The sequence below is a fragment of the Narcine bancroftii genome, chromosome 8 (assembly GCF_036971445.1).
Source record: "Narcine bancroftii isolate sNarBan1 chromosome 8, sNarBan1.hap1, whole genome shotgun sequence".
NCBI lineage: Eukaryota > Metazoa > Chordata > Chondrichthyes > Torpediniformes > Narcinidae > Narcine > Narcine bancroftii.
Window position 1 is genome coordinate 163583184 of NC_091476.1, and position 25368 is coordinate 163608551.

The following is a 25368-nucleotide window of genomic DNA, read 5'->3' on the forward strand; positions in this document are numbered from 1 at the left end:
CTCTCCTCGTCATCTTACATATGAGTGAAACACGAAAGTCTTGCATGTGAGCCTGGATGGATTTGTTATCGGAAAGGATGCAAACACCATGGAAGGGTCAGTGGCATCCTCAATTCTGACCAATGGATACTAGGAAGGTTGCCTTCAGTACACCAGCACAGGCTTTGGTCATCTGAACAAAAGTGTTTGTAGTTAGGATCCCTTCCCTACAGCAGAGGAATTTAAAGCTAGAGACCATAGTGGAATGTGCAAGAGATTGAGGAAGGTGAGAAGGAAGAACATTTTCTCCCAGAAAGTGATTGGAATCCAGAATGCATTGCCTCTCACAGGGCTTAAGAAACATTCACATAAATTGCAACAGATGAGCCTGTAGATGCTGTGATCTTGAGCAATCAATGAGAAGATAGAGGGATTCAAGGAATCGTGCAACACCCATGGAGGGAAACGGACAGTCAATGTTCGAGGTTTGAAACCTTTCTTGAATCTCAGAAAAGGGGCCTGATCTAAACCCTCGTTCTTTTCTCTACGAGAAAGCTGCCTGGCCCCCTTAGTGCCTTCAACTTAGGGTCGGCATCAGAACAAGTCTAATCGGGGACATTAGGATAACTGCAGTGAGGGGGGTGGGGAGTGAGGGTGGAGAAAGAAGCTGATGTTCAAAATACTCACTCAGCGGGGGAACGGGGAGCGTGGGAGTGGGTGCCATAACTGCCATGAACCTCTGCATGCGATGCCGTCACACTTCCCCTTCTCTCCAATGTAACAGATAAAGACACGTGCTTATAATGCGTGGAGACTAGTGACCCTAATGACACTAGTGATCCTAGTGCTACAGATGGGAGGATCACAATGACTCATTTGGGTAGGTAATGCCCCCAAATCCCCCCCCCCCCTTGGTGCCGGCTAGGCCTATGCTTGGCACCTAAGCTTAGAAAGAAACATACCAAGTGTTGGTTAACCAGAATAAAAGATAAATTCTTGAGTCAGCATGGATGCTATGGGCTGAATGGCCTGTTCCCCTGCTGTATGACTCTGACTCTAAGCAAGATCACCTTTGAAGATGATTGACCTTGATAAGGTTCCTGAGGAAATGCTACAGCATTGACTTCATGCTGAGATAATTGATCTCTAAAATCAGAGCCATTTTCCTTGTGTGAGGTCTGTTCAGACTCCATTCCATTTATTGTAATTTTGAAGAAATCAATGTCGGTAAGAAGGGTGAAAGGCATTGGCACTATTTTGAAGAGAAACAAAGGAAGCCCCAGCCATCTGGGCAGTATTTACCCCACAATCAATGTAATAAAATATTATCTGCTAGTTCAAACCTTTGTCCTTGCTCATTGTGCCCAACTTGTCGAGACTTTCCTGCATCAGTGAGTGCAATAAAAATTATTTCATTGGCTGTAAAGAACTTTGAGATAATCCAAGGCCACATAGGTCTAGTAATCATTATTTTCTTTTTCTGTGTTGTTATAGCTTGGATATTTTCTTTCAGGAGTTGAATAAATGTGCAGCTTCTTTCTTGGTTGAATATTGCTTGATGAACAAATACCTTTCACTCTCACCGATGATTCCTGCAGACATGATGGCCTTCCACAACCCTTGCTCCAATTCTGGAGGTCTCACTGCTGCAACTCCTCCAACATGCCAATCAATCAGTGAGCGATGACTAGTCCTTTGGTGGCTGATGCCATGAGCCTGTTTTGATTCTGCTGTTGACAGCTTGGACCGACAACTTGCAGCAATCAGGACCCACGCATTGAGTTGGTGGAATGCAAAGCAGTCCTCCTGCTAGGCATCAATAGCTTCCGACATCTTCCAAAAATCAGGACCAGGGCTTGAGTTTGAGAGCATCCCCATCGATGCGAGGGAGGCTACGTCGGAGAAGACAGCATTAGCCCTCGACTACCTGTGGTCTCTGAAAGGACTTTCGTTTTCCTTTTTCTTGCAGAGTATGACAACTCTTTGTTTGCTGATTGACATGCAAAGGAAAGCTTTTCACTTCCTCTCTGAACAGGTTACAATAATAGTAAATAAAATCTAATCCTGTGCTGTCAATGGTCATTACAACTCTTCCTAAATGCCCCTGATAAGCAGATTTAAATGGTTAAGAAGGTTTTAACATTAAAAGATAAACTTATTGAAAACATTAATTAACAAAAGTTATTAAAACATTTTTTAAATAAAAGTTCAGTTACATTTTCCTTTTCCATCCATTCAAATGTGAACATGCTCTATCCATAAGCAATGACTGACTTAAAGCTAGAGATAAAGGATATCAACTCCTCACTCAATGTGGATGAACTCCTGAAGAAGCGTGGGAGCCATTTGTGTCAGTATGTCCATTTCAATTTACTTTGTGTTACTGTGATGCAATACAGAGGCGTAGAACTTAAGAATGCCATTGGTATTAGCAATTGATTCTCTCTGAAACTCTCAGCCAAAGAGAGCATGCGCTCATTGTGAATGTTTGATGATTGCAGGAGTAAACTCCTAATTGCCTGCAATGACTCCTCTCTAGGACGTCCCTCTCTAAGTGATGGATCGATATCACCAATTGGCCACTTTTCATTGGCAAGTGTAAGGGTTGACCGGTGGCAAATCTCTAGCCAATCACAATCAAGTTCATCCTGTTGTTTTCCATGTGCACTTACAATGTTTCAAGAAAGGAGGTCATATAATCCAGTGCAACAATGAAGTAACATTCACCAACATTTATCTGATAAACTGTTTTTGCATGATTTAACACTATTTTGGTTTGATACTAATGGTAATAACAGAATTAAAAGGAAATCTTTGCCAGGAAGACAGACAGGCGCCTAAGATATTTTGCAGGAAGGATTAATGGATGACTTCATGTGGACCTAAATGGCCAAGATAGATCATGTCTATTCTCTGCAGGACAAATGTTCTTTTATTTTATTTGTATGCCTCAAAATTGAGACACCTTTCCATTTGTGAACTACACTGACTGTAATTATCCAGGGAACAAGGGAGCTATTTTGAGCATCTCCATCCAGAAGATGATGTATTGTCTGCTGTCATTCATGTTATACCTGTACCAATCGGACCAGGTATGGTCCGACCTAGGAGGGGAGGCAGGCCCCTACAGCCCGGGTATGAAACCTGCATAGGAGAAGGCCACTCCGATATAAAACCTACGACCCAAGGACCTTGCTGCCATGTCCCAGCTTGCTTGGCCACGGCACATGAACCATGGGTGTAAAGGGTGAGGCACACTGCACTCCACCTAAAAGCTCCTTTGCGCAGGCCTGAGGACAGGTCCACGTCCTCCCCCTCCACGTCCTGCCCCTTAATGATGCACACAAACTCAAGCTAGCATGCTGGAACATCAGAACCATGCTAGGCAAGGCTGACAGCCACCGATCTGAACGTCAGTCTGCCCTCATCGCACATGAACTCCTCAGACTTGACATCGACATAGCCGCTCTCAGTGAAGTCTGCCTTGCAGATGTAGGCAGCCTCCAAGAACGTAGCGCGGGCTACACACTTTACTGGTCTGGCAAGCCTATGGATGAACGACACTATCTGGTGTAGGCTTCATGGTCAAGAACTCCATTGCCTCCAAACTCGAAAATCTCCCGACAGGCCACTCAGACCGGATCACGTCCATGCGACTCCCCCTTCAAAACAAGCGTCGCATCACCCTCATCAGTGTCTATGCTCCAACCCTCCAGGCGGAACCAGCAAAAAAGGACAAGTTCTACACTGATCTGCGCAACCTCATTCAACGCACCCCTACAGCCGACAAGGTTGTCATCCTTGACGACTTCAACGCTCGTGTCGGCAAAGACTCAGAAACCTGGCCAGGAATCCTGGGCAAGCATGGTGTCGGCAAGTGCAATGACAATGGGCAACTCCTGTTGGAGCTCTGCGCAGAACAGCGGCTTGTCATTACAAACACCCTTTTTCAGCAGAGGGACAGCCTGAAGACTACCTGGATGCATCCCCGATCCAAACACTGGCACCTCCTGGACTACGTCCTGGTGCGAGAGAGAGACAAATGAGATGTGCTCCACACCAGGGTCATGCCCAGTGCGGAATGCAACACTGACCACCGGCTTGTTCGCTGCAAGCTCAACCTTCACTTCAAGCCAAAGTCCAGGAACAGTAAACCCCCAGAAAGAGGTTCAATGTTGGAAACTTGCAGTCAGATGAAGTGAGAGGAAACTTCCAGGCAAACCTCAAAGCAAAGCTCGAGGATGCAATCAGCCTCACGGACTCGTCCCCTGAAACCCTCTGAAGACTGCCATACTTCAATCCACTGAAGAGGTACTGGGCTTCTCCTCCAGGAAAAACAAGGACTGGTTCGACAAAAACATTCATGTTGATTGGGAAAGGTTAGTTCACAATTTGGTTGAATTCACTGCCCTTTGTCAAGTAATTCCCAAGGCACTTTAACATTTGCATGATTCAACATTGGTATCTCACCAAGATATGCAACAGCCAAGAGTACATTGCTATCTGAATTATATTAGACTATTGGGGCATACTATGAGCTCATTGGTAACTACAGTTCAGTGAGTCTAACATCAAAAACTGGAAAAATATTGGAAAAAATAGTTCAAGGGACAGGCTTATTTGACATGTGGAATGGTAGAGATGAATCAAGAATAGTCAGCATGGCTTTGTTGTGAGGAGATCCTTTCTAACTAATTGGATTGCGTTCTTCGCGGCGGTAACAGGGTAGGTTGATTGATGAAAGGAGCACAGTTTATATCATCTACATAGAATTTAGTACAGCCTTTCACAAGGTCCCAGATGTGACTTTCATCCAAAAGATACTGTAGAGTTCATGATAGATTGACAATTTAGATACAAAGTTATTTTGGTGGTGGTGGTTGAGAATTGTTTTACTGGTTGGAAACCTATGAACAACGGTGTTCAGAGGTGGTGGAGCTGAATTCTTGCTGTTTATTTATGCACATTAACAATCTGGAATATGAATATAGGAGATATGATTAGTAAGTTCACAGATGTGAAATTTGGTGGCATTGATGATAGTGTGATCTTTAACTACAGAATGATTAATGAGTTGGTAGGATTGGCAAAAAGAAAAAGTGGTAGAGATGATCTAGGACAAGAATTTACACAGGCGTCAGGGAGTAATGGAACTCCTTGTGGGCTGACAGAAGGCTTTAAAAGCACCTTCTTGAATTATGAAGGAGCAAACCCTATGTAAGAAGGGCTAGACGTAAAAGTTTCATGCAGTTCATGTGAGTTCTATACAGGAACTGAATTCCCAGCTCCTAATATTGGCCTCTTGTTGGTGGGATCTCTGCAAACTTATTCCCACTTCCATTGTACAAAGTTGGATAACATTGTGAATGGAGCAGAGTATTTGTCCTTGTGGTAGGGTTTTGCTGCTCTGCTGCTATCAACCCTGCACACTAACAACCCTTTCTTGCAGTGAAACAACCCCATTAGAATCCTACCCATCAGCCTTTGTGAGTGAGTTCTTTAAAAAGTGACCGATTTATTGTTACTATTAAAGGTATTGTTATCCATTAGCTGAAGTTTGGATGAATCCATAAATCAGGGTCCACTTATCATTTAGGACAGAGCATTGAAAGAGGAATGGACATGGGCCGTGAATATTTTTATTGATAGTTATCAAATGTGAGCTTAGATGTTCAGCAAGGTGCTTCATTCGTGCTTGTGCCAGGGTGAGTGAGCTTCTCCTTCTAGACGACCAATTGCTATGTGTGTTTTGTCAATAAGAAATTGAGTGCCATTTTGTGGCCATCAGTACCATAATAGGTTTATTAATGTTTACTGCACTAGAGATAATGCAAGCTGATCATTAATATGAGAAGCTCTATCTAATAGGAGTTGATGTTATCAGAAAAGCATGGAGGAATATGGATTTATGAAAAGAGAAAGTGAGGCAATGAAGTTGGAGAGAAAGAGGAAGGAAGATTGTATAAAATGTAATTAATGAAAGGGCAAATGTTTTTTTTCATACATGCTTTCAAACAGATCATGAAAACAACTTTGTTTAAAGTTAATCTACTCAAATTGAGAGATCAGGGTTTCACTCTCTTTCAATTATTTTGATCCATTCAAGGTAAACTGCAGGATAAATGATCTTGCAGTCACCTTTCAACAAGACCGCAATACTGTGGTCACGCAATACTGATGTTAACATAGAGAATGTGGAAGATGTCTCTTTTCATTTAATCAGCGCATAGTTTTTAAAGTAGAATGGATGGCTGCTTGAAATAGCTTTGATCATTCTCAGACTACTGTCAGTAGTGAATTCCATTAGCTCCTTCATGGAAGCCACCATTTTACCTGCTCTTGCATGGATTGCATGCACAAAGGGAGAATGCAAGTTTCCTTTCTTCCTTCATCTTTGAGGCTTTGAAACCCTCATCTTGGCATAATAGACCCCAATGAAGCAGCAGGCTACACAAGTGATATAGGTTGAATAGGTTTGTATTCATTCTGAAAATTAACTCTATTATATAGTGCCAACAAAAGGAGAGTCACCAGAGTTGTGGGGGACAACATTAGTCTGCTAAAAATGAGGTTTTGTTGCCCGCCTCAGTCCAGGGAGTGCCTTGTATTGTGTAGGCAGTAGCTGCAGAGATTTTATCGTTGTATGCTGCGTCTTAGGAATGGGGACACAATCTAAAGAATGGCAGGAGCAAGTGAAGCAGGGGGTTAGGGAAAGCAATGAGGACAAGCCTCAGCAGAACCACACTAACCTTCCCTCCCACCAGAACAAAGGAGGAAATAAGTGCCATAGCCATGTCTTTCTCTGAAGAGGAGCTTGTTGCTTTGAGTGAAATTGGGATCTTTCTCCCTGTTCTTCACATCCTCTCCATCTTCTGTGACACCCATAGTGCTGGTGTGAGAGAGAAAGAATGGTCAACGTTTCAAGGTGAAACCTTCCCGAGGAAGGATTTAGGCTCAAAGAGCATTGGGGCCACGTTCAGTACAAATTGACAGGGGTGATATCCAGTCATTAGGTATCTGTTCCACAATTTGACAGTCTATGGAAGTGCTAAAAGCATTTACCATTTGCAGTGTATGTCTTATTATTGCATTCTGTGGACTCATGGTAAGCAAGCACGTGACTCATTCCTATCTTCAGCTCCACTGCTGAAGTTCTGTAAATACTCAACTCTCGATTGAAACCAAATGTTGCAATTTGCAAATACGTGCAGAAACTCCTTTTTTTCCCCTCTTGTATTTCACTTCACTGCTAGCTTTCAAGTAAAATAATACTCCATAGCTGCGACTGAAAATTTTCAGAAAGAACTGAGCTGGATTTGTAGAGTGCAACAAGCTGAAAATTAAAGTGAAAGCACGTTTTGTGGGGTTAGGATCTAAATATCGCATACCCAGTGCCAGATGTTTATCATCTGGTTTCAATTGACTTGAGCAAATATCCCCAGTCTATAAAGAGACTGAGTCAGAGGCATCGTTCTTCCTCGACTTCTCCAATCTAGCAGGCCTTTGATGCACTTCTGCTAAAACTTCAAATACTTTCACGTACCCAGTTGTCCCTTTGGTTACAATTTATCAAATCATTCCCCTCCCATGTAATCCCTGTCAGATGTCTGCTTCCTCCTTGAAACTTTCTTCCACCCAGAAGTCTCCCAGTATGGTTGCTTTTTAAATTGGAACTTGAAACAATCTAGTTCTGCTCCAAAAGAATTAATGTATTCGTAAGCTTATTGTCTCCTTGCTCCACATTCGAATCACTGCATTAAATTTCTGCCAAAGTTAAGATGCTATTTCACTTATAAGTTCATTACTTTACTAATAGATGCAGCTTTGCGAAATTCTCAGCAGAATAAATCTGTTCGAGGGCTGCATTCACTATGCTCTTGGCACTGAAAACCATTCATGTCAAGCAGGGCTCCCACTTGAATTTATAAGAACTGCTGGGACTATAAAGAATCTCAAAAGTTAAGTGTGTGTGGCTTCAGTTAAATGCAAAATGAGAAGCTGAGCTTTACAGATCTGGTGTATCACAGAATCAATCTTTGGCCTCTGGTGAACTGTCTGATCTCAATCCGATCAATAGGGATTCATCTTTAAGCATGGTGGTGTATGATTGAACAAGCCATTACACACTATTGTGAGTGTGGCGTGCTGAGGTAGCAGCGAGCAAGCACAAACTCAAAAGACTGCACAACAGGCTTTATTCCAGTAAAAGTCTGAACACCAGTTCCAGCCATGGTGGCTCCCCGTGTGACTGGCTCAAGAGGGGCCGGCTCAGGTTTACATTCAGGTTGGCCAGCCAGGTGGAGTCAACCCCTTAGGTGGTCTTCCTGCAGGCATAGAGATATTTTAATGACATTTTGGGCCCGAGCTCTTCCTTAAGGTGTATAGTCAAAACACAGAAATACTGGAAGAACTCAGTGGATCTCAGTCGAACCACAGATATGCTGGAGGATCAAAACACAGAAATACTAGATGAGGGGCTCAGGACCGAAACGTCGGTAACACATGACCACCTATGGATGCTGTGAGACAGGCTGAGTTCCTCCAGCATCCCTGATGATAATGCAGGGTATAAGTGCTAATCGAATGAGGACTGGCTGAGTTTGCATTGTGAAGCATCTCTGGCCAAACACTCCACAGATTCTCATTATCTTGAGCTCATTCCTTGATTTTTGCCTTTCCCACTTTGTCTGGATCTTTATAAATTTACTTTTGACCTCAGCATAAGGACAACAGTCCTAAGGTTACCTGTCGAACAGATCCTTTTTGTTTACTTTTCATTCAGAGCAGTGTTCCAGATCATCCTGTGTTCATTCTATTTACTTAAGCAAAACAATTCTACCTCTTGCAAGATCAACTTCTTATCAAAGCAAAAACCTGAGGGGAATTCAATTCTGATCCTCAGCTCTCAACACTCTAACATCGGTGTGCTGTACATTGCTTCCAGAAATAATTCCACTGAAGTTAGTGAATAAAATTTGGAGGCAGGCCATAGTCATTGATCTTGCTGCAATTCACATTTACCAGTAGAGTACAAGTTTCTCCAATATTTTTTCATTCAGACGCTGGAATAAAACAGGGTACTTGAGGGTTATAAAGAGGAAAGAAAAATTAAACAGGGAATTAGAAGGGCTAAAAGAAACCATGAAATGGCCTTAGAGAATAGCAAAAGTATCAAGGCATTCTGTAGGTACATTAAAAACAAGAGGATAACTAGGGAGAGGGTAGAACCACTCATAGATAAGAAGAGAATTTATGCCTAGAGCCAGAAGAAATGGGCAATGTAAAAACCCACCAATGGGAAAGTGAGATCAGTGTGCTGATATTCGACGGCTCTTGGTCCTCTTGAAGAATATTAAGGAGAAAATGTCCAGGCCCTAATGAAGTTATTGAGAGAGGCGATTGAGCAGATTGATGGGGCATTGACAACGATCTTTATTCCCTCTTTAGCCATAGGTGAAGTCCCAGAAGACCGGAAGATAGCCAGTGCTGTTCCATTGTTTAAAAAGGTCAGTCGGGAGCAACCAGGAGATTATAACCAGTGAGCCTTACATCAGAGGTAGAGAAATAATTGGAGAAGAGTTTTAGGGACAGAATTTACTCACATCTCGAAAAGCATTCGGGATAAATCAGCATAGCTTCATGTCGGAGGGATCATGTCTTACAAACTTGATTGAGTTTTGAAGGAGGTGACAAAGATGATAGATGATTGTAAGTTAGTGATTGTTGCTTACATGGATTTTAAAGCACTTTAACAGGGTCTCTCATGGTAGGCTGATTCAAAAGATTAAAGCCCACAGGATCACAGGTGACTTGGGAGACTGAATTCACAATTGACAGCCATAGGAGCAGAGGTTAGTGGTGGAGGGGCGTTTGTCCCACCTTGCAAAATATTCTCATTATTTCTTGCCAACTGGAATACATTCTTCAGGGTCAGGTTTCTCCTGAGTATGATATGCTTCACTCACATCTTTGACCATTTTGTACATGGTCTCCTGAAACTGATTTTAAGGGTAGAATTGAATCGGAAGGGCAGGGGCAGCAAGTCAAGCTGGTGCCTCAGAGTTCCAGCAACCTGGGTTCATTCCTGACCTTGAGTGCTGTCTCTCAATTTCCCTGTGACTGTGTGGGTTCCCCCCCCCCCCACCCTACAAAAGATATGGTTGGTTAATTGGCCACTCCACGTTGCCTGTTCTCTTTAGGTGAGCGCAGATTATGGCAATAGGTAATTTGGTTGCGGGTTCCCTTTCATATTTTTTTTTGCTCAATTAGGAAGAGCGACTTTGGCATCTCTGACTAAACAATGAATATCCTGAACTCAATTTATTCAGGTCAAATATTGCTGCATAAAAATACCAAAATGAGGAGAAATTTCTTCACCCAGAGGGTGGTGATCCTGTGGAATTCTCTGCCATAGATTATAATGGAGGCCAAGTCATTGTTTTAGGAAGGAAATGGGTAAATTTGAAACACAAAATGGCATCAAAGGAGTATGATTCAAGATTCAAGATTATTTTATTGTTATGAAATACAACAGAAAATGTGATATTTTACACAAAATTTCCTTCAGTCTACCAAAGGCAGATTTGCTAACAGCCGAAATTGCCCAGCACCCATTGCTGTCAGAGAAAGAGAAGCAAAGAAAGTCCACCCAGAGTCACTGAATATTCATGGTTTCACCTCCAGTGCTCCCACAGCCTCCGCAGCCACACAGCCATTAGTCCAAACCATCAGCAACTCGAGCTCCAGATGCACACCTGACACAATGAAGAAGCCTCCAGCACCCTCTTGCATCGAAGTGGGCATGTGACATTGATATAGAGAATCAGCCATGACTCCACTGAAGGGTGGACCAGATTTGAAGAGTGGAATGGCCTACTCCTGCTTTTATTTTTTATTTCTGTATGTCTGAAATAAAACTGTGAAGCATGGTACTAGAACTCTCCATCAAGAGAATCTTCCCCGTATCCAGTCTAAAGAGGTCTGTTAGAATCTTGCATGTTTTATGTTCCCCTCATTTTTCTAAACTCAAATGAATCAAAAACTCTGATACGTTGAAACTGGAAGTTTTCTACGTGTTTAGCCATGACAAATGAATTAAGTGCAACAGCAGTTGTGATCAGATTTCAAGATGGAATGAACCGTGTGCTGCCCTTTGATTGCAATAGCAGTTCCCCATCCCAAAAAAACATTTGATCCTTATGCAATTCTCAGGAATTACTGGAAGAAAACACCATTGGACCCAGCTGTGTTTGATTGTTGGAAATTCCATGCACCAATGAGAAATCACTCTGCCATTTTATCTGATGATCGGGAAACATTTATGCTTTTATTTATTCAATTAAAATTAGACTATAGTCTTCTTACTTCCTTCTATCCTTGCCAGTACTTAGAAAAGGCCTGAACTCATCACTTCATAAAGAAATTAATCAAAAATTCTGTATTACTGCACTCTGCCCTCCACTCCTTTCCTCAGCCAACACCTTAAACCCAACTTTAACCAATGTTCCTGGATCACTATGAAGTGAATGTTTCTATTCCCACAAGGCCTGTGAGTGAGACCTCTGGTGCCAAATCATTAGCCCCTTCCACGCTTGCAAGTGATCCCAGGAATTCACTGTCAATCAGCCTTTAAAGTGGCAAGTTTGAAAGCAAAATCTGCTCAACACCGGCATCAGATGACATCATCTCACACCGGGGATTGACTTCCTCGGCCCCTAGTACAATCCCTGGCATCTGCAGATGCCGGCGTTGCAATCAGGCAAGTGTGAAATGGGTAATTGCATTGTGGGATTGAAATTACCTAAGTTTTTGTGAGAGTGCAGGAAGAAAAGATTAAAATAGGAACATAGGAAAATGGGAAGTAGGAACAGGAGTAGGTCAAAAATGGCCCATCGAGCCTGCTCCATCATTCAATACGATCATGGCTGATCTAATTTATGATGAAGGTATAAAAATGAAGGTATAAAATTTGTCATGGGAAAATCGTAGTGGGAGAGAGAGAGGAAATAAATAGCAGACAAATTTTAAACAGCGTGGGATAATTGGTAGTGCTATAGTGCAAAATTTATAAAGACCGTGGGGAAAAAAAGCAATGCCGGACCTGACTTCTCAAAATGCTGTGCAGCAGAAAAAACCCTCTATGCATGCAGCCCTTTCTCTGCTGCATGGAATTCTGGATGGCAGGTCCGCCATCACTTTTTTCCTACGGTATTTATAAATTGCACACAATAGTGCTACAAACTTTCCCACAGTGTTCAAATTGTACGTGATAGCTATTTATTGCTAGCACTTTCCCAAGGACCCTTATAAAGGTTTATATAGGTCGGCACAACAACAATAGGGGCTGAAGGGTTCATACTGTGCTCTACATAAAGCTTAATTATGTTATAATTAGGCATAATTAATTTTGTTCAAATATAAGATCATAATACATTGATCAGGATTTAGGGCAGGGTCCACCATCGCTCGAGGTAGAACAGAGATGGCTCCTTGCAAGTTTGAAAGTGTTCACTGTCCCAGTGTGGAGTAGTCAAATGTGAAAAGCCTGTTATAAGTCCAGAGGACCCCAAAACCCAGCAGCAACAGAAACTCACCAAGACAAATGGTTACCTAAACAAAAGTTTCTTTTAATTTTCTTTAAACATAAAAACAGGATCAAACTTTAGTTTATTACTATTATCTTAACCTAACTTAACCCCCTTCTAATTCTAAGTGCACATGTATGTAATGTGTATATGTTCAGGAAAGTTTTTTAATTCAAAGTCCAATCTCACTTCTCACTCCTCCAAATTCACCGGTATCAGGCAATTCTTATACTATGCACAGAATTTAACATTTATGAAGTTTCACCAAGCTCTGGTGCTTAAAGGTAATTGATTACCGCTCAGGAAGATTCTTGTTGGTTTCAGAGAGAGATTTGTTGCTCGTTGGACAGCCACAACTGATTCCCTACAATCAGCCACTTTAGTGTCTTGCCGAAGAAACTTGCCCCATCATGGGTTTTCCAGATGATAACCTCTTCTTCCAGGTCACCACAGAATTCCTCTTGTTTCCCTTATTTCAGGAGAAAGACTCTAGCCAGCCATTTCCTCTTGTAAGGACTACAACAGGCTGAACTCAGAACTCACAACCTATCTTCAAAATGGGGTTTCAACAAGCTGCCAGCTTGTCCTGACTGAAGAACTCAGTTCTCTCTTTCTCTCTAAAAGAAGCCTATTTGGTTTTTTTCTCTCTTTCTCTCTCTCTCTGCTTGTAAGAACCAGAACCTCTTGCAGGGCTAATCCAATGCATGGAAGATTTTTATTAGCACTTTGAGCCTGGACTGTTTATTTGCACCTACTTTTTAAAATTCCTTCCAAAACAGTCTCATTGCCTTTTACAAAGCCAGTGGTGCTTGCATGACTGGCTTCAGCCAAGCTCTTGCATTTTAAATGAGATGTGGTGTTACTCTATTTGCGGTGACCTACACTGAACACAACCACCCCCCCCCCCCCACCCCTGACAATCTATCTCTTTTAAAAACATATTTATATATAATATAAAATATAATATAACCCATAACAAATCAAACCCCAATACCTATCCCAGGACACTGAATGGCCTATTTAGTGGGATGCAAGTGTGAAAGGGACTATTGGCAATTTTGTTCCTATGGTCTGCATTGACTGAAAAGTGAATTGAAACAAATCATGTGCATTCTGCTTTAATAGCAAAGAGAGCAACATTCATTCCAATAATAATATAATGGCTTGGCTTCGCGGACGAAGATTTATGGAGGGGGTAAAAAGTCCACGTCAGCTGCAGGCTCGTTTGTGGCTGACCAGTCCGATGCGGGACAGGCAGACACGATTGCAGCGGCTGCAAGGGAAAATTGGTGGGTTGGGGTTGGGTGTTGGGTTTTTCCTCCTTTGCCTTTTGTCAGTGAGGTGGGCTCTGCGGTCTTCTTCAAAGGAGGCTGCTGCCCGCCAAACTGTGAGGCGCCAAGATGCACGGTTTGAGGCGTTATCAGCCCACTGGCGGTGGTCAATGTGGCAGGCACCAAGAGATTTCTTTAGGCAGTCCTTGTACCTTTTCTTTGGTGCACCTCTGTCACGGTGGCCAGTGGAGAGCTCGCCATATAATACGATCTTGGGAAGGCGATGGTCCTCCATTCTGGAGACGTGACCCATCCAGCGCAGCTGGATCTTCAGCAGCGTGGACTCGATGCTGTCGACCTCTGCCATCTCGAGTACCTCGACGTTAGGGGTGTGAGCGCTCCAATGGATGTTGAGGATGGAGCGGAGACAACGCTGGTGGAAGCGTTCTAGGAGCCGTAGGTGGTGCCGGTAGAGGACCCATGATTCGGAGCCGAACAGGAGTGTGGGTATGACAACGGCTCTGTATACGCTTATCTTTGTGAGGTTTTTCAGTTGGTTGTTTTTCCAGACTCTTTTGTGTAGTCTTCCAAAGGCGCTATTTGCCTTGGCGAGTCTGTTGTCTATCTCATTGTCGATCCTTGCATCTGATGAAATGGTGCAGCCGAGATAGGTAAACTGGTTGACCGTTTTGAGTTTTGTGTGCCCGATGGAGATGTGGGGGGGCTGGTAGTCATGGTGGGGAGCTGGCTGATGGAGGACCTCAGTTTTCTTCAGGCTGACTTCCAGGCCAAACATTTTGGCAGTTTCCGCAAAGCAGGACGTCAAGCGCTGAAGAGCTGGCTCTGAATGGGCAACTAAAGCGGCAGTAAATTAACAGCACCTAATAGCCTGAGTAAAGTAACAGCACCTAATAGCCCGAATACCCCTGAGATTGTCTGATCTCAGAAGGTAAGCAGGCTCAGAACTGGTCAGTACTTAAAGGGGAGACCACCCAAGAACACCAGGTGCTGTTGGTTTCTGTGAGGGGCACTGGACAAAGTGTCTACTCTGACAAAAACTAAAGAATTTCATGCGTGTTACATTCTAAATTTAGTATTACGTGACAATAATGGAACCTTTGAGGTACCATCAATTTTACCACAAAAGACTGAAGTTGTGAAACTGTTAGGCTTTTATTGACTATATATTGGAGCAACAGCCAGCCTCATCGACTGATCCTGGCAGAACGAATGGAGAGCATTGCAAGGGGTTGTGGGTAGGATCAATCTCAGGAGGTGCGTCCAGCCAGCAGTAGCCAATCACAGCATTATTTTGGTTTGCCACAACCTTTAAATAAAATTACAAGCAACTAAAGAGAAAAAGAATTACAATTTTGTGCCATTACACCATTCTGTACATTCCTACTGTGCAGATAAAATAATTAAATGTCTGTATTTATATTTATCCCCAAATAAATAAAATATACAATTGTTTTGTTGAAGTTCTGCCCATATTCCATGAAACACCAGAAAATCTTGCAATTAGAAAACAAATTTTGTGTTCGATTGAGAATATGCCAACTCACATTGCAGTCAATGAAATAATTTCCAAAGATAGTCACAGCAATAGTGGAAGAAAGTAGAGGGCCAATTTGCACACAGCACGTTCCCACAAATGGCAATGTCATGAGGTTATACAGGAAAGTCTGAAGGTGCTGGGACTGTAGTTTATACAGTGCTGGAGAAACTCAGCAGGTCACATGGCCCCACTCCATTTCAAGACCCCCTCAGATTGGCCAATTTAGGGTGCTTAGTTGTTCCGTGCTCAAATCATAGCTTTCGCTATGGCAGCCCCCAAACTGTGGAACAATATTCCTTTATCCATCAAATCCGCCCCCTCCTTTAACTCCTAAATCCAGGCTGAAGTTGTATTTTTACTCGCAAGCGTTTTGAAGAGATTGTTGATTGTTATATGTACAATTCTAAACCTCAGTATCCATTTTATACTGCGCTTTAAAAAGCTGCTTAAGTTAAGATGTAATTTGATCTGTACTGCACTTTGGTCAATGTGAGTTGTTTGAAATGTGCTATATAACTAAACTAAACTAAACTAAATTAAACTTTCTTTCATTTCTTCTGTCTCTATTACATCTGCTCCCAGGATGAGGTCTTCGATCTAGAACTCTGAGATGTCCTCCTTCTTCAAAAAAATGTGGCCTTCGCTCTACTCTCATCATCTCAGCCCTTGCCTGCATCTGCTCTAATTCCTGCACATCCACCATGGCCCCCTCTGCCCAGGATGCAGAAGAGACAGGAATCCTCTTGTCCTTACCTACCACCTCATCATTCTTTGCATCCAACATATTATCCTCTGCAATTTCACCAGCAAACATAATCTGACCAGCAGACACATCTTCCCCTCCCCTTTCTCTTTCCCACAGGGACTGCTCCCTCTGTGACTCCCTTGTCCACTAATCACCCCCTTTGTACTCACCTGTTACCACAAGAAATGCTAAAATTGTGCTCATGTCTTCTCCCTCACCACTATTCAGGGCCCCAAACAGGCCTTCCAAGAAAATCAACACTTCACTTGTGAATCTTCTGGGATCCTCTACTGCATCTGGTTACTCTGGTTGTGGTCTCTACATTGGACAGATTGGAAGCAGACTGGGAGGTCATTTCATTCAGCACCTTCACTCTGTCCACTACATTAACAGAGACCTCCTAATGACCAACCATATTAATACCACACACCATTCCCATACCGACATGTCTATCTATGTCTTTATGCATTGTCAAACCAAGGCTACCTGCAAATTGGAGAAACAATACCTGCTGTTCTGTCTGGGTATTCTCCAACCAGACAGCATTAACATCTCGTTCTCCAGTTTCCTTTAAACGCATCCACTGAGTCCCTCTCTTTCCCTATCCTTCCCCATATGCTGTCTTTTGTGTATCCCCTCTGAAGGTGTTGATGTGAGCACTTGTCAAGTTGGGCTTTGTCCAAGGTCCAATCTAAGGCCAGAAAACTGCATTCCACGCTAATGTAATTAAGAAACTCTTAAACATGTAGAAAGTGAACCCCCCCACCCCAGTAAATGTACAATAAGCTGAGCCTTTCCTCCTGGCTCTAAATTCTGAGTGCTTATTATATTGTTTTATTGAGATTGATTAGGTTTCCTCAGCTACTTTCACTGACATCCTGGAAAATCCATTAAATTAAAAATTCGGTTGCAATTGTCCTTGAATGGCTAGCGCCATTGTAAATGTCTCATCTCTCCTGTGATGTTTCAGTGCAACTTGTCCAAGGCATTCAAGTAATTTATTTTAAAAGACATTTAGGTATGTACATGGATAGGAAAAGTTTAGAGTGATATGGACCAAATCAGGCTTGGCATCATGGTGGGGGAGGGCATTTGCAGCCCAAACATGAGTCATTGTGCCCCCCCCCCCCCACCCACCCACAGCACTAGTCTCACTAGGGGTTTGTGGACTGCACTGGGTGACGCCATCGGAGGGGGTGTCACCAAAGTGAATCATGTGGTTTCACCTCCATGTATTATAAGCATGTGCATTTGACTGAAACATTGGAGGGAGGGGGAAGTGTGGTGGCACAGCGGATGGAGGAAGTTCATGGCAATTACGGCACCCCTCCCTCCCCCCAACGCTTTCCCCTGCTGAGTGCTCCCCCCATGGTTACCTTAATGACCTCCAATTAGATCTCTTCTAATGCCGACTCTGGGCCAAATGCAGGCAAATGGAATTAAGTGAGGTAAACCAATTGGTGGGCATGGATAAATTGTGGTGCATGAACTGTTTCTGTGCTGTAAAAATTCCATGACTCTCAGTTAACTAAGAGCTTATGAAATTGAGGCAGAAATGGTCCATACAGCCTCTCTAATCTGCCATTGCGTTTATTATTAAGACCTGATCATTGCCCGAACTCTACTTTCAAGTCTGATGACCTGGCTCTCCTACAGTCTAGAATGTACACAATGATTTGGCGTGTGTGTACTATAGATCAGTCAATTCCCAAGTACTCACAAACTTCTGAGAGAAGGAATTCTTCCTTATTTATGTCTTGCATGAATGACCTGAGGGTTTGGCCACATTTTTCCAGAGTTAAATGAAGAAGTTGGAAATTTGGTGTCAAATTCACTGATTTTAAACCCCATTGTCCATCTCCGAAAATCTTTGCAAATCTCAGGGTTAAAATTCCACACAGTGTCTTTATTTCTTTCTCCACTGCTGTGCCAAGCATTTTTAGTTCTCATTTGTATCTTTGCTTCTCTCGACAATTCATTTTTTTTTTGTAGTTTTTGTACAGGTTGATATTAATGCTGATTGTACTGAAGAATGTAAATTTCTGAAACAAGCCTCTTCACCAAATAGAACTCCAACATTCTATCATATTTGTGAAAAATTGTTTACATTTGAATGTGTGACATTCTTTCTGTTTGCCTGTCAAGGTGAATCTACATTGTGGAAATGGAAGATAAAAATTGGGCAACCAAGAAGAATTTTGGGGTACCTGCACTTAAGATATTGAGAGTTTATTGTGATATGCATATTTGTGGGAGAAATCGACCACTTTTTCTGGTGAAGGTTGGAGAAGATCTAGTCTCAATTAACAGCTCTGTTGGGTGCGCTCAAAGAAAGTATTAGACTAGCCAATAACTTGCTTGACAAGGCAACAAGAGACTGCCCATTGTGTTCTTTTGAAGTTATGAAAATGCATGAGGAAACAGACCTGAGTCATCAGTTTATTCTTCTGAAGAACAATGGAATGGCATAAAGAGCAAAATGCTGTAAAATGGATCTGTATAAAGTCTGCAGCCATATGCTAACACAGTTTGTACGGTTGGGGTGGAGTGGATGGAGAAGAGCAGTGGGGGAGGTGTTTTTTGTGTGTGTGTTAGAGAGAGAGAAGGGGCAGCAGTTGTGGCTGAATGAGTTTCGACACCTCCCACTTCATCCATAAGGAGAATTTGTGGAAATCCATGACTTGTTTTCATCCCTGGATTACATCCAGTTTACAATTTGTTGAATTATATTGAATCACTGGCTCAAAGCTAACAGCCAGTAATGGTTTAAAGGGGATTAATCTTTTGAAGCATCCTATTCTTTTCAAGGAATGATTGTATTATTTTAATCTAAATTGTAGAAATTTTATAGATTTGGCAAAATCTTGGGAATTTTATAGAGACTCAATTTTTAGGTTCTGCTTAGGTTGATGAATTCTTCCTAACTGGATCTCATTATATCTGCAGCAACAAGAACCAGGGCAAGAACAACTTATTTTTTTACTGGTGCATTTCTATTGCTAACATTACTGATTCATCTCATATGTATTGATGATATCCATCACTTTCTTACTGGGGTACATTGTACTGGCCTGCACTGGGTATGTTCAACTGAGTAGCACAATTCCAGATCACTCTGATTTCTTAGCAGTAACTTGTGTGGTTCGTTCATGCATATCAGTCCCAGCATCCTTCATACCACAATGTTAGAAAAGTTCTGGAGCATTCACTGAACCAGAAGGAAGAACAGCACACTGATTTGAAAGGGACATTCAATAGGCAGAATCATGGTCAATAGTGTCAATTTAAAGGAGGGTGCTGGGAGATGTTTCAGAAGACAAGGAGTTTCAGCTGATTCTAAGATGGCCCAAGTGTCTGGACAAATGTTGGGGGAGTGCAGGGAGAGGGAGTGATTACAAAATGATTGGAAATTTAGAGCAGCAAAGATAAATAAAGATAAAATGTAAGCTTGTGGACAGATGAGCTGGGTTAATATTGTTAAAGCTTTGACTATGTTGAAGTGTTTGGAGGATAGGGCTGGAGTAATGAATTCTTGATGTGACAAATTACATGGATGTGGATTTCAGTATTCCAGGTGAAGTAAGATCACTGGAGATAAAGGAGATAAATGTTCAATGTATTCTTCAGTACACAACACAAGACATCCAGCAATACAAGATTTTAGAACAACGAGTGTTTGATGCCACTTGTGTCACTATGGAATGCTAGTCTATGTGTATCTGGTCCAAAAGATAAATAATGTCCATTTCATCCAAGTGCAAAGGGGAGGAAATTCATGCAAAGATGTCATGGCCCAGGAAGAGCTATAGACCTACAACAAATGTAGGTTTTTGCCATTTGTATGTCTAAAGAGCTCAGATATCTGTTGTCATATTCAAGAGTGTTAAATAAAACTTGGGTTTATGTACAATAAGAACTATGCATTTTCTTACCCAGGATATATAAATTCAAACATGCATTTTAGATATTCCCTGATGACATAGAGAGACCACTGAATCTGTGCCAGTTCCCAGAGCAACCCTATCAATCCCATTCTCCGATTTAACATATCATGTATTCTCACTCGGATGTCCATCAACCTACCACCAAACAAAAGTGGGGCGGGATTGGAGGGACACATTGACAATAGAGAATTAAACAACCATTCAAGTCAACTTTTGGATAATGAGAGGAAATGACTTTTGCCATGTTAATCACCCTTCTTGGGGAAAGGTAAAATTTTACTTCTGCAATGTATTTGCATCTGCTGGAAGTTGGCTTCAGAGACCTGGGAGGGAGGCAGCTAGAAGGGATGGGGTGGAGCCAAATACTGGGAGGCAAATGAATTGCTTATAAATTACTTGGAACATGCAGAATAGATTGGTTCAGGCTGACAATGCCAGACTTGTTAAGCAACTTGTAAACAATTTAAAACATGTGAAGATATAATATAAATTATTTAAATTTCATGTACACTAACATTGATGGTAAGTATCATTTTTTTTTGTTAAACTATCAAACCATCTGGTTATGGTTTACTTAAGCTGTCAGAAGTATGTGTTGCCATTGGAAACAAACTATCCATTCCAGTATTTTTTAAGAGATTTATTCACGTTTACATAACTTTCATTAGAATATTTATATAATTCTCAAATTAAAACACAGCTCTCCTTATCCAGGATGTGTACCAGCCCTTCAGTGCCCAATAGCCTGGGGAGGCCTCCAGGGAGCCGGTGGACACCATGTGCTCCCTGTCCAGGCAAACCCAGCCCAGTAGTATCCTTGGAATTGGGGTAGGTGGGATTTTTGATGCTCTGTTGCTTAGAGCTGGGAAAGACCACTTTGGCGAGTCCCTGAAGCAGATCAACAATGAGGTCCCCCAACAGACGTGCTCCCATCCACACTGCTGCAAATCTCAAGACTGATTGCCAGAGGTATGGTAGAAGCAGATACTTAATGACATTTGGACAAGTATAGCATGGGGAAGGCTTAGAGGGATTTGGGTCAAACACAGGCAAACCCTCAAGTAGACCCCCTATTTGGCATGACTAAGTGAGGTTGAATTTTCTGCTTCCATGCTACATAACTTTATTTGGAGAAAATATTGAATTTATGAAACACACACCATGTCCAATTCAACCATTCATGTTCCTTGCTTCTGAAAATGGTAGCTGATTTTCCATAAATAAGAACAATGAAAGGGCATATGTGGAAATGCTCTTATCTTTATCTGGGTGCATTTGCCAAGGAATTCCCATCAATAACATGGAAAATAACTCCGTCAGAAATCAGGGGAGATGGGTCTGTTCTGTCAAACAACATAATTTCACCCAAAAGACCATAACTTCCTTTCTGAGTCATTCTTTATCTTCCTGTCAATGTAATTCCTATGGAAATCACTGGATAGTGACCAGATTCAGTTCCCATCACTCCGGTCCTCACCTCCCCCCACTACTTCCTGTTCAGTGAAATCAACTATGCATTGACCCACTCTGAAATGCCGACTGTCCCTCTGTGTCTCCCGCTGCTCCCTAACCCTCTGAGTTCCTCCAGCAGTTTTTATTTTGCTAGGAATTGGCCTATTTTATATCTGCTAATTCTTTACAGCCAGCATTTGAACCCAAGATCTGTAATATGCAGTTGCATGCATCACAGTCTGGGTTGCCTAAACCTTAAGAATACCTTTACAATTTTCCTCTGTCCTCTCAGAAATCTGCTGTGATCAAGTTCAAGGTACAGAGGTATTATCAGGAGCTGACTGAGCCTTAATGCTGACCTTTGTTCACCTAGGTTACCAACCAATTTGAAGGGGTTTAAAGGCACTGTTGATGCTTTGAAAGCATTGCTGTAAGTTCACCCACAAGGTGAAATGTACAGGAAAGCAGGGATCACTGCTGCTCAGTATTTTACCACACTTGACGTGTCTCCCTTCTTCCACCATTGCAGTGATTCATCCATTCATACTTCCCTTCCATGGTGTCGTGCTTGACGAGGGGTTTTGTCTGCTCTGGAGACGTTGGTATTTATCTGCTTCTCAACCTCTTGGAAGGTTGAGGTGGTTCTGTGATTATAATGTATGGTGTGCTGTAAAGTAGAGTCAAAGACATTCCCATCAAATAAAATTATTGGTTTAAGCGACTGTTTCCAGATGGTGCTGAATTCTTACCTGTCCTTGATAAGATCTCTTTCATTCTTGGTTTTGGTAGTGTGGATCGCTTAGGGTTTAGCCAGAGGTGGATTTGACATAGCTTAAGAATAGATGTATGTCATGGTTAATGCTAATTGTTTGAACCCTGTGGTCTAACCAGCCACTTATCTGTCCTTAATCTGTTGTAGATTTCTTTCTTAAAAAAACATAAAATGCTGGAGAATCTCAACAGGTCAAACAGTGTCCTCTATGTTCTTTTTTTTCCTTCTTTGGCTTGGCTTCGCGGACGAAGATTTATGGAGGGGTAATGTCCACGTCAGCTGCAGGCTCGTTTGTGGCTGACAAGTCCGATGCGGGACAGGCAGACACGGTTGCAGTGGTTGCAAGGGAAAATTGGTGGGTTGGGGTTGGGTGTTGGGTTTTTCCTCCTTTGTCTTTTGACAGTGAGGTGGGCTCTGCGGTCTTCTTCAAAGGAGGTTGCTGCCCGCCGAACTGAGAGGCGCCAAGATGCACGGTTTGAGGCAATATCAGCCCACTGGCGATGGTCAATGTGGCAGGCACCAAGAGCTTTCTTTAGGCAGTCCTTGTACCTCTTCTTTGGTGCACCTCTGTCTCGGTGGCCAGTGGAGAGCTCACCATATAACACGATCTTGGGAAGGCGATGGTCCTCCATTCTGGAGACGTGACCTACCCAGCGCAGTTTGATCTTCAGCAGTGTGGATTCGATGCTGTCGGCCTCTGCCATCCTTTATGTAGCAACGGTAGAAATACATTACCGACATTTCGGACTTCAGCCCTTCATCGTGGTATTCATTCTTTGTGACAGGATGGTGCTTCCTGTCCAAGAAGGCCTCGTGCTTATAACGAATTGATTCCTGTATTTCATGATCATTCTCATCAAAATTTAGGGAAAAAAATGAATGTTCCATGTTTGAGAGGAGGAGGACTCATTTTGAGTTAATCAAAATATTCTAAAGGGTTAATATCTAAAGTTACACAAGCTATTTTTTTTACCAGATGGTCCTATTAATGCAGAGCAGACATATTGGCTGTAAGTGGGTTCACAATGCATGGATTTTTATGACTAATGCAATGGGTTGTTGAAGTGAGAACTGTTCTTTGCCCAAGGCCATTACATTTAATCACTAACATCTTTATCGATGTCAAACATGAATGATTCATTCAATATTGATGAATGGGTGTTTGATCTAACATAATTATGAGAGATACAGTTGTCACCTGCCTTTAGTTGCAGAGGTGTTGTGTGTGCCTTTGTCTCAGGTACCAGATTAAAGTACAGATTTGTGAAATATTTCATGATGGGGATTTGGTTAATGATTGTCTACAGTTTATGGGAAAGAGGTTTCCTATTTCAAGAGTATATTGAAAGGCATGTGGTGAACTGTTCGACAGTCTGGCCTAAAAAATGTAGAGTTGGAAATGCTTCAGTGGGCAACAAAGGCTTGTTAAAACTGTGTAGTATCGGAATCTAAACCAGCCTGTGCAAAGCAAAGTTCTAACTCACTTGATACCTGAGGTCTTGGTGTGTGAAGAAAGTTTTCCTCTGTGCCTCTGGTATGTCAGAGATAGTGAAGGAAGTTAGGTAGGTTTTCCATCTCTGGCAAGGAAGGGGGAACATTAGAGAATAGATCAAGTATGGAGTTTAATCCTGAAGTGATGCATTATCGGGGATCTCAAGGGTTGGACATGAAAAATAAAAGGGTTTCCAGGTTAAGAGTTCTGTAAATAGGGAGATTTCCAATATTGTATTATAACACATTACTTGCTATAATTTGTTCATTTCATTCAATAATCATTGCAACGCTACCCATAATTAATGTAATGGTGTATATATATGTATGTATGTTTATAGTAGCCAGTCATTAATGAATTCCATGAAATACTTTAATATCAAGATTACCAGGTTAAGAATACTTCAAAATTGTTTGAGAACTTGTGTGAATTCAGATTTCCCTAAGTCATATCATTCGTGACCCAGGCAACCCCTACACTGAGGAACAAAAGGGATACTGTTGTATAAGACCAATAATTGAGAAGGTGGCAACAGAAGTAGATACTGTCGGGGAGAAGGCAGACAGCATACTTCATCAGCCAGAGTATCGAATAGAAGAGTAAGGAGGTGTTGGTACAACTTTATAAAACATTCTTGATCAGTCTTGATAAAAGTCCAGACCTGAAACATTAGTTGACTATATCTACTTGTGGGTGTTGACTGACCTCCTGAGTTCTTCTATCAATTCTTTGTTTGCTTTATAAAAGCTACAGTGGAATTGGAACACTGCATGAACATCTGGTTACCACAGGAGAGTAGGGGATAATTAGACTGGAGAGAATGTGAGGAAATTCAAAGTACAAAATTACGAGGAACATGGATAGAGTAGACGGCAAGAACATTTTCCAAACAGCTGAAAAATGAAAGTGGTCATAAGTTTAAAAAGATCTCAGTAAGAACTTTTTCACCTAAAGGATGGGTTGAAAATTGGAACATTACATGAGAAAGTAGTATAGTTAAGAAACATATGTATGAGCACTTGAATTGCTAAGACATGGAGTATATGGATGAAGTGCAGGTAAATAGGCTGTATTAATAGGTCTTTGATAGTTGGCATAGACATGGTGGGCTGAAGGGCCTTTTCCTGTGTTTGAAGGATGATAGGGGTAGCATCAGATGTCAGGAGCATTTGAAGAATCAAGTGTCAAGGTCATGGGGCACAGGGAGCATCAATAAGAGGACTAAGTGGGACTCGGGAGCATTGGAGCCATGGGGATTAAACAAGGAGATGAGGCATCAGTGGTTGGGGAGCACCTGTTGGTGCTGTTGGTTGAGGGATTGGAGCATGGACACAAAATTGAGCATTGTGGGTAGAGGACAGTTGAACAATCCCCTTAAGGAGGTTGGAAATAGGAAAGGGATTGTGGAAGAAGTGCATGTGAGTTAATGAATGGTTTGGTTTCCTCAGTATATCCTTTCTAATGGAGGCTGAAACAGGTTTCATTCCTCTTTTGAGCCTTCTTAAGGACAGCTTTAATATGAGTATCCAGTACATTAACGGGAGTTTACAAAAGAAATGTGCAAAAGTGAC

At 42.1% G+C, this 25368-nt stretch overlaps 1 protein-coding gene and 1 long non-coding RNA gene across 4 annotated transcripts in view; one reads left to right on the forward strand and one right to left on the reverse strand.

Annotated features, from left to right (window-relative positions):
* fhl3a (four and a half LIM domains 3a) overlaps positions 1 to 25368 on the forward strand; it is a 225585-nt gene that overhangs the window by 35730 nt on the left and 164487 nt on the right. The window lies entirely within an intron of this gene.
* The window catches only part of LOC138741539 (uncharacterized), a 75299-nt gene that overhangs the window by 18067 nt on the left and 31864 nt on the right, over positions 1 to 25368 (reverse strand). The window contains exon 1 of one of the 3 annotated variants that reach the window (XR_011343562.1): positions 2288 to 2388. The exons of 1 other annotated variant lie outside the window; for it this stretch is intronic. This is a non-coding gene — a long non-coding RNA (uncharacterized lncRNA). Of the gene's footprint in view, positions 1 to 2195; positions 2257 to 2287; positions 2389 to 25368 lie in introns of those variants that run through there. One more of the 3 variants, XR_011343564.1, reaches the window with a different exon arrangement.